Raw genomic sequence first — 7,932 nt, 5'->3', positions numbered from 1 at the left:
CTGCAGATTATAAAGATGGTTTGATTTCAAATAGGTTAGCATTCTAGAAAATTGTTTTTAAGGTCATATAAGCTGTAGTAGTATGAATCCATACATAGCTAACCACTAAGGGATACATAATAAAAGCATGATACCTCGGCATAATATGAATCTTTATATAAAGGAGAATTACAGTTAACCCTGTGACTTTTTCACTTTTACAGGTGAGAGAGTACTGTGCTTTCATGGGCCTCTTCTTTATGAAGCAAAGGTAGGAAACCTGTTTTCCTTTGAGAAGTTGGCCAGACTTCTGATTAGATCTGATATTTTAATAGCAAATTTCAGTCGTTTGTTGCCTCAGTGAAAGAGTTGCCCATTTTCCTTCTCTGGGTTTCTTATTGCTTTGCTTAGTGGGTCAAAAAAAGCACTGCTACTCCCTTCTGACCTTGCCACACAGTACTGCTCTGGTAAAAAAGACCCAGTGATTGGAAGGAGGAGTTGAGGGGAGGGATAGCAGATGGGTTGTAGGAGTGACATTGTAGTTAATGACTTGTGAGAGAACACTGCTAGTTACTTAAAAAAATTTTTTTGCTAGTTGTATATGTAAGTGTAATAGGCCTCTGAAGCACTGAGCTAATTGGATTAGAAATAAAGGCTCACGAAAATGAGTACGTTTAACTTTCGATTAGTTTGTCTGGCTAAGTTTGAACCCTTCAGAGCTCCTTTAGCCTAAAACAAACAGGGAGGCTCATCCATTCCGAAGTTTATCATATTTTGTGTTTGGTAATCTTTTTAGCATAAATATTTTAAGACTTGAAAATACTTTTAACAGTTTAAAAATGTTTAAAATGAACCAGCTATAACAATATGCAACAGAATACTGCTTAGTTTTATTACACGTTAATATAAATTCTTGTTAAATAGCTTTATGTATCTTTGAAAATAGTCTTAATGTTTGTAAAGTGTTGGGCAATGTGGCCAAATATCTATTTTCAATTATGATTAAAATACGTAAATGTATGCTTTTAAAGTTCTAAAATGGCCGCATTTGGGATCAGATGGTGAGGTGCGCATGTGATCTGAGTGATATAAGTAGACCTGTTGGATTTTGTATCCCTGGATGAGTATTATTTTGTTGTATCAACGTGCAGTAAACATTTTAACTTGAAGGTTTTTGCCAGCAAAACATCGTGGTGAATAATTTTTTTAATGGTATTTGGAATAAAACTCATGTTCACTTCTTGGTTTATCTCTGATAATGACTTTTCAATCTCAAACCAGAGAATTGTGATGTTAGTGGCTTTCTCCTCTAATAGTTTGTTTTTTAAAGAACATAAATTGTCTTAAATCCCTTACTTTGCTAGTTATTTAGGTGGGTTCTCTGCAGCATGTCTTTTTCATAAGCTCTAATGGGAGTCCTTTTATAATATACAGTTGATCTTTGAACAACTCGTAGGTTAGGGATACTGACTCCCCTGCACAGTTGAAAATACACGTGTAACTTTTGATTCCCCCAAAACCATGAATGTTGTTCGGGGCCATGGAGTTGGTTGTAACTTACTGCAGCTCGGTGTGCAGTAGAATGAAACCCTACCTTGTGTCCTGCGCCATCTTCGAAATTGTTGCTTGAGCCCGTGGTTGCAGCCTCGGTATCAGTCCATCTCCTTGAAGATCTCCCTTGTTTTCACTGCTCCTCTACCTTACCCAAGCATGATGGCTTTTTTTCAGACTGCTGTCTCCCGATATGCGTCCAAAGTAGGGAAGAAGACCAAGTCTTGCCATCCTTGATTCTAAGGAGCATTCTAGCTCCTTAGAACAAATGTGTCTTGGAAGAAGTATAGTTAGAATGCTCCTTAGAAGAAAAGATGGTGAGGCTTGTTTCATGTAACTACTTAGACCCTGTTAATTGGGAGTCTTAACGGGTAACAAACTGGTGATTAACATGTTTTTCATGTTACATATATTATATACGTTGCCTACAAAAAACTTAGACCCTGTTAATTGGGAGTCTTAACGGGTAACAAACTGGTGATTAACATGTTTTTCATGTTACATATATTATATACGTTGCCTACAAAAAAGTTGCGTTTTTCTGTACAAGATCAACGGGTTTTTCAAAAAGTACAAGGTTTTCACGACTTCACAATTTCCTTTTCCGTTTCTACAGTGGTTCTTACACAGAATTCATTTATCTTGGAAAGGGCAGGTACCTACACTTGCAGAACTCAGTCTACCATACTTATTAAGCAATTTAACTTTTTCTTGTAATGTCATAATTTTTAAGTTTAAGGCGCACTTAGAGCATCACTAGTGGTGCTTTAAGTTCTAAGTGATGTTTTTCTTCTTTATTTCAGTGTGTAAAGGTTGCGATAAAGGACAAACAAGTGAAATACTTTATACATTACAGTGGTTGGAATAAAAAGTGAGTATTAGATCTTTAAACGCAATATGTATGGTTAACAGTGGAGTTGTGTCAGACTGCAAAGCATATGTGTCTTGATTCTTAAGCAGTTGTAATAAAATCAGTGAAAGAAAGGTGACCCGTTTGCAGTATAATGAAACTAAAATGGAAATTACCTAGGTACATAGTGCCATTTTATTTTAAATGTATTTAGTTCTCTGGATTATTTCTTGGGTCCTGCTATGATGTCTAACGAGCTAACTGTCCTGGTTGAATGGCAGGTAAGCACTACTCTGACCCTGGTACATTTTAGACTAGCCGGAATTTTCTGGCCTTACTCGTGCAAACTCAGTGACTATATCCATGACTTCAATAGTTTGTAACTGGTTGGGTTTGTTTTTTTTAATTCCCCTAAGAGAGTGATTGCCTAGTTGGGGAATTAAAATTTATCGATCCATTTTTTGAACTTTGGAAACAAATGTTGACAGAATGTAGCTCACCTTTTTAGCATATGGCTTAGCTTAAATAGACATTTAATCATAGTACCTAATTCTCCACCCCCACGAGTTATTCTTTTCACAGTGGTATATTGGTTTAATCTCAGGTATGGACAAGGGTAAAGATCAGGTTGGTCTTATGTCCTTCAAAGATGGCACTATTGGTGATACTTGTAGGAGTTGTTTTCTAGTAAATTTTAAGGCTTTATGTTACTCAAGCCATGCTCTGGTACCTGGTTCACCTTTTGGGCAATGCCATCTGAGTTGATAACTTCAGGGAAGGAAATTCTTGCTCTGGAATGTACCGACCCTTTGCTTTTGGGCTTGTTTCTTAACAACCCTCTATCCAGGTGACTGATCTAGTTAATTTCATTTCTTTGGTACACATCAGTTGCTTCGAGCCAGGAAAATATATTGACCCTTAACTTCCATTATCATAATCAACCTGCTGCTGTTGAGTTGATTCAGATTCATAGTGACTCTTTAGGACAGAGTAGAATTGCTCCATTGATTGGGTTTTTAAGGCTGTGAATCTTGACAGAAGTAGCTGCCACATGTATCTCCTTGGAGAGATGAATGGGTAGAACTGCTGGCCTAGTCATTAGCTGCCAGGCACTTAACTTCTGTGCCAGCAGGGCTTCTCTATTATAAGCATTGAAAGGTGGAAATCTAAATGTAAAACATATTTTGACAACTTGTGGTTTTTAGTTCAGTTTGGAGAGAGTCAAATATTTCTCATAATAGGTAATATCAATATCAAAAGTAACCACTGTAGACTTTTTAAGTATTGAATTGAGTAATGGAGAAGTCTTTTGGAAGTAAACTACGGTTTTAAATGTAATATTAGTATTGATGGTATATTCAGTCTAATATTCAGGAAATTTTATCTTTTATTTCCTAGAATATCTTGCCACTTTTTCTTATTAAATGAAATATTAGAAATGTATTTTCATCTTTTGTTAAACTTAATATTTTATTGTTATTCTATCAATATCCATAGAAGACCTGAGCATATTTACAATGAAAATCTTGATTCTTTACAAGACACATAACACCTTATTTTTATAAGTTGTAAAGTAAGGCGCAAATAGGGTGTCAGAGAATAAACAGCAAATTCATGAGATAAACCTGGCATTCTGCCCCCTCCCCTCCACATTTTGCCTTAGTTCTGAACATTATTTATGCATGTCATTCTCTCATATACTGACAGTCTCGGGCTATGAACATCCTATTTGCCCTTCTATGTTACATAATTTTGCCCTCATTTTTAAACAATCAGACCAAGTCAACCCCATCATAATTACTCTGACTTTGTTGCACATGCAGCTTTACAAATAACTAGACAGACCTCAAACTATTTCTTGCCCCAAAATAAGGCTTATAAGTAAGACTAGTATGAACCTGTTTAAACTTTCCTACAGATTCTTATTTATTTTTTTAATCATTTTATTGGGGGTCCTACAGATTATTAACAGAATTAGGAGTGGAATTTGTTCCTATTTTGGGGACTACCCATAGATAATAGATCTTTTATGTAAAACAATTTATAGATCTATATAGTTCAAAGATGGGATATTAAGGGACATTTGTAATTTATCAAATTATGAAAATACTAGATATGTTTTCTATTTCTACAGCTTCACTAACAAATAATAAACTTGTACAGATTTACTTTGCTCTTTCTTAACTAATTGTATATTACTCTTTAGAAATAGAATCAAGAACTATGATACTAAATGTTCGTGATGTCAGTCTCCTAAGATTAATTTTGGATTCTATATATTAAAGGTAGCTTTTGCTGTTGACTTGGTATATAAATAAATATGGATGTAATTTGGGGAAAAGATTATACTTATTAACTATTCATAGAAGGAAAAATAAACCAATTTTGAAAGAGAAGAGTTACTCAAATACCTGGGTATGCTGTGATTTTCTTTAGTGTGTTCTGTAAGGACTTTTCATGGACCATTTGTAACCTTGAGAACTGATTAGAAGCTACCTTTGGGAATTTCTGAACTTTTTTAAATGTTTGATCAACTTAACAATTTCTCTGCCCTACCGCACCCTTGTGTTGTTTCCCAGGACGAAGGGTGTTCTTTCACTTCCTCTGGTTCCACTTGAAGGGAGTGTGCAGCAGTTAGGTTCTTAGAAACATTTACAGGCAGGCCCCTACTAAGTTCTGTTCCTGTCTTTAAGTCAAATTTATCCATGAGTTCAAAAAGTTAGGTATGATTTGTATATAATGTCATTCAAATATTAATCTTATATAATGGACCTTCTATGCACTAAAAAAATCCAAAGAAACCATTTCAGATACACCAGAAACATCTTTAACATACTACTAACAGTAATAACAATATTTTGGTGGGTACTGCAAACACCTGTGTGTAATGTGGATTTTTAATTTAATGGGTTTTATGGCTGGTGGTTCTGAACGGATGTGGGGGACTGCCTATAATGGGGTTTCATGGCAGAGGGGAAATTTGCAAGGTTCTAAAATGCAGCCTCATGGTAGTAATGAACAAAAACTGGCTAACTCCCTTTGGTTTGGAGCAAATTGGAATCGATGTTAGATATGTGAGATCCTCGTTGGGAAAAGTTGGTTTACAGGGAGGTATACCTTACTTGAAAAGCATTTTTTTAAACCAAAAAATATATAATGAAATCTCAAGTCCCAAATTATAATTTTCTTAAACTTAAGTTAATATTTATACTTTTTTTCATAAGTACAATAGATATTAAGATATTTCTAAATTTTCAGAAAACATTGGAATTTGTTGACACAGACATTTAACTATTCCATTTGTAAGTGAATCTTAAAGCTTAAGCTAAATTCTACACTTAGTTACTGAGATTACTTTGTACTATGCTGTCTGTATCAGAAGTGCTGTGAGGCCCAGGCGCTCTGAAAAAACTTTGAAGACACGTGAGGATATTGTAGCCCTTTTTCCTGTTCCTGAAGGAGCTCCCTCAGTACACCACCCCCTCCTGACCTCTAGGTAAATGCATGTTTTAAAGTTTTCTCTAGGAAATTATATTGAAGATTGCTTTTTTAATCTTTTTTTCCCCTTTTGTCTTATCTTATATACGAGGTCAAAGGTGGGAAAGTATTACAAGGTTTCTTGGCTTTGAGAATACATCTAATTGTGTCACTAAAGGAGCTCCATCAGCAGGAGAAAGGGTTTCCTTCACACAAAGTCGAGCACGCCTGAAGAAGCCCTCCTCACCCTCCCCTTGAATGAGCACCCCAGGGGACAGCTTGTTGTGAAGGCACTGGTGTTTGTGCCAACATAGGCTCATCAACTAGATACTTCCTGGCTCTACCCTTCGATGTTTAGAAAACCAGTGTTTTGGTCAGCCTTGGAAGTTAGTACATATATATGTGAGTGAATGCAGATTTGAAATTGTGTACAAGCAGTCTCTAGGTTACAAATGTCCGACTTTTGTAGCTGTGAGCCCATAAAGCCTATTACATTAAAGATGAAAGGTACATGTAGTTGTTTGTAAATAGCAAACATGCTACTTTGGGACATGGCATCAAAACATTACATACAGTATTTTGCTAAGGGTGTTTTGGGTAAGGAAGGTTTTTTTGGAAGTATTTTTTAAATATAAGCATGTGCTAAAGTCAAACATTTGATAGCATATAACTATTCTAACAGATACAACTTTTAAATGAATTTAGTTTGTAATCAAGGGACTGCCTGTAGTTTGATAAACTTATATTTTAATTTTTTTTAATGTGGTTGAGTCAGTTGAGGGGTTTTAAGTATTTTAGGGTTCCTAACAGGTTTCTGACATATATCCTCAGTGTTTGCTTAACATACGCAGGCATTCTTACATGTTTCACACTATTTTTATAACAGCCTTTTGCGGAAAGAGAATACTGTTCCCATTTTATAAATGATGAAATCAAGGTATATGGAGAGTTACATAACCTTGCTGTGACACGGCTAACTAAGCAAATTTGTGTTAAGTGGGTTTTTGGTGGTTTTAATCTGTTTATTGTAGACTTTTGTGCTTAATTTTTGGTCATTGAAATCCTTTAAGATAATAATTTTATTCTGTAAGACTAGTGGTTTAACCAGTAATGAGAGAAGCAATACCAGGAGGGTAAGGGAAAGGTGGGGGAGAAAGGGGGAACGTTCACAATGATCTATATATAACCCCCTCCCTCTGGGACAGATAACAGAAGTGGGGAAGGAGGAGACATCAGTCAGTGTAAGACATGAAAAAATAATAATTTATGAATTATCAAGGGTTCGGAGGGGGGTAAATGAGCTGATATCAAGGGCTCAAGTAGAAAGAAAATGTTTTGAGAATGATGATAGCAACAGATGTACAAATGTGCTTAACATGATGGATGGAGGGATGGATAGATGGGTTGTACGAGCCCCCGATAAAATGATTTTTTAAAAACACTAGTGGTTTAGGGATTAAATTAAATGTCATACTTGTAGTGCCATTCTTAAAATAACTTGAGCCTGTGTTTTCACTTGTTGGTAGTTTAGATTTGGAATAGTTTCTGGAAATGTGAAGGTTTTCTTTTTCACAAGGAAGACATTCATTAGATTGTCATTTTAGTTTGCAGTGGATTTGTAGTACCAAATTGCTTCAGGAAATCCAAGATTTTGCCTCGGCACTCTTAAAAACGAATTGGCATCTGAGTAGTAATGAAAGTTTTAGAGTGATACTTGAATGTTTCTCTCTTTCTTCAGCTGGGATGAATGGGTTCCAGAAAGCAGAGTGCTCAAATACGTGGACACCAATCTTCAGAAACAGAGAGAACTTCAAAAAGCCAACCAGTAAGTTTGCTTTACACAATGACTATGAGGGAATGTCTGTGAATTTGTTTCCAGTCGTAGATGAACAATGGAATCATATTAGTTGCCTGCTTATAAAAGTTTGGGGCTCCTCCTAAGTGTACAGACAGCATCACATCACCTGGTTCACGTCTGAGAAATGGCATCTCTGCTCAGGTAACAGAGACGCAGAGAAGACATTCTAGTGGAGTCTTCCTGGTACCCCAAAATAAAATAATAAAATTGGCCTCTG

General features: G+C 35.8%; 1 protein-coding gene across 1 annotated transcript in view; it reads left to right on the top strand.

Moving 5' to 3' along the window:
* The first annotated feature begins 208 nt into the window (after positions 1–208).
* Positions 209–7,932, top strand: part of MORF4L1 (mortality factor 4 like 1) — a 20,713-nt gene continuing 12,989 nt past the window's right edge. Inside the window, exons 1-4 of the mRNA XM_030884333.2 lie at positions 209–250; positions 2,334–2,401; positions 5,760–5,876; positions 7,596–7,682. The gene's annotated coding sequence lies outside the window, so the exon portion shown is untranslated. The remainder of the gene's footprint in view (positions 251–2,333; positions 2,402–5,759; positions 5,877–7,595; positions 7,683–7,932) is intronic.

This window comes from Echinops telfairi, unplaced genomic scaffold (assembly GCF_000313985.2).
Source record: "Echinops telfairi isolate 266 unplaced genomic scaffold, ASM31398v2 ScPeMD7_7475;HRSCAF=8513, whole genome shotgun sequence".
Lineage (NCBI taxonomy): Eukaryota > Metazoa > Chordata > Mammalia > Afrosoricida > Tenrecidae > Echinops > Echinops telfairi.
The sequence above is the reverse complement of the archived record's forward strand: the minus strand, read 5'-3'. Positions and strand labels throughout refer to the sequence as shown.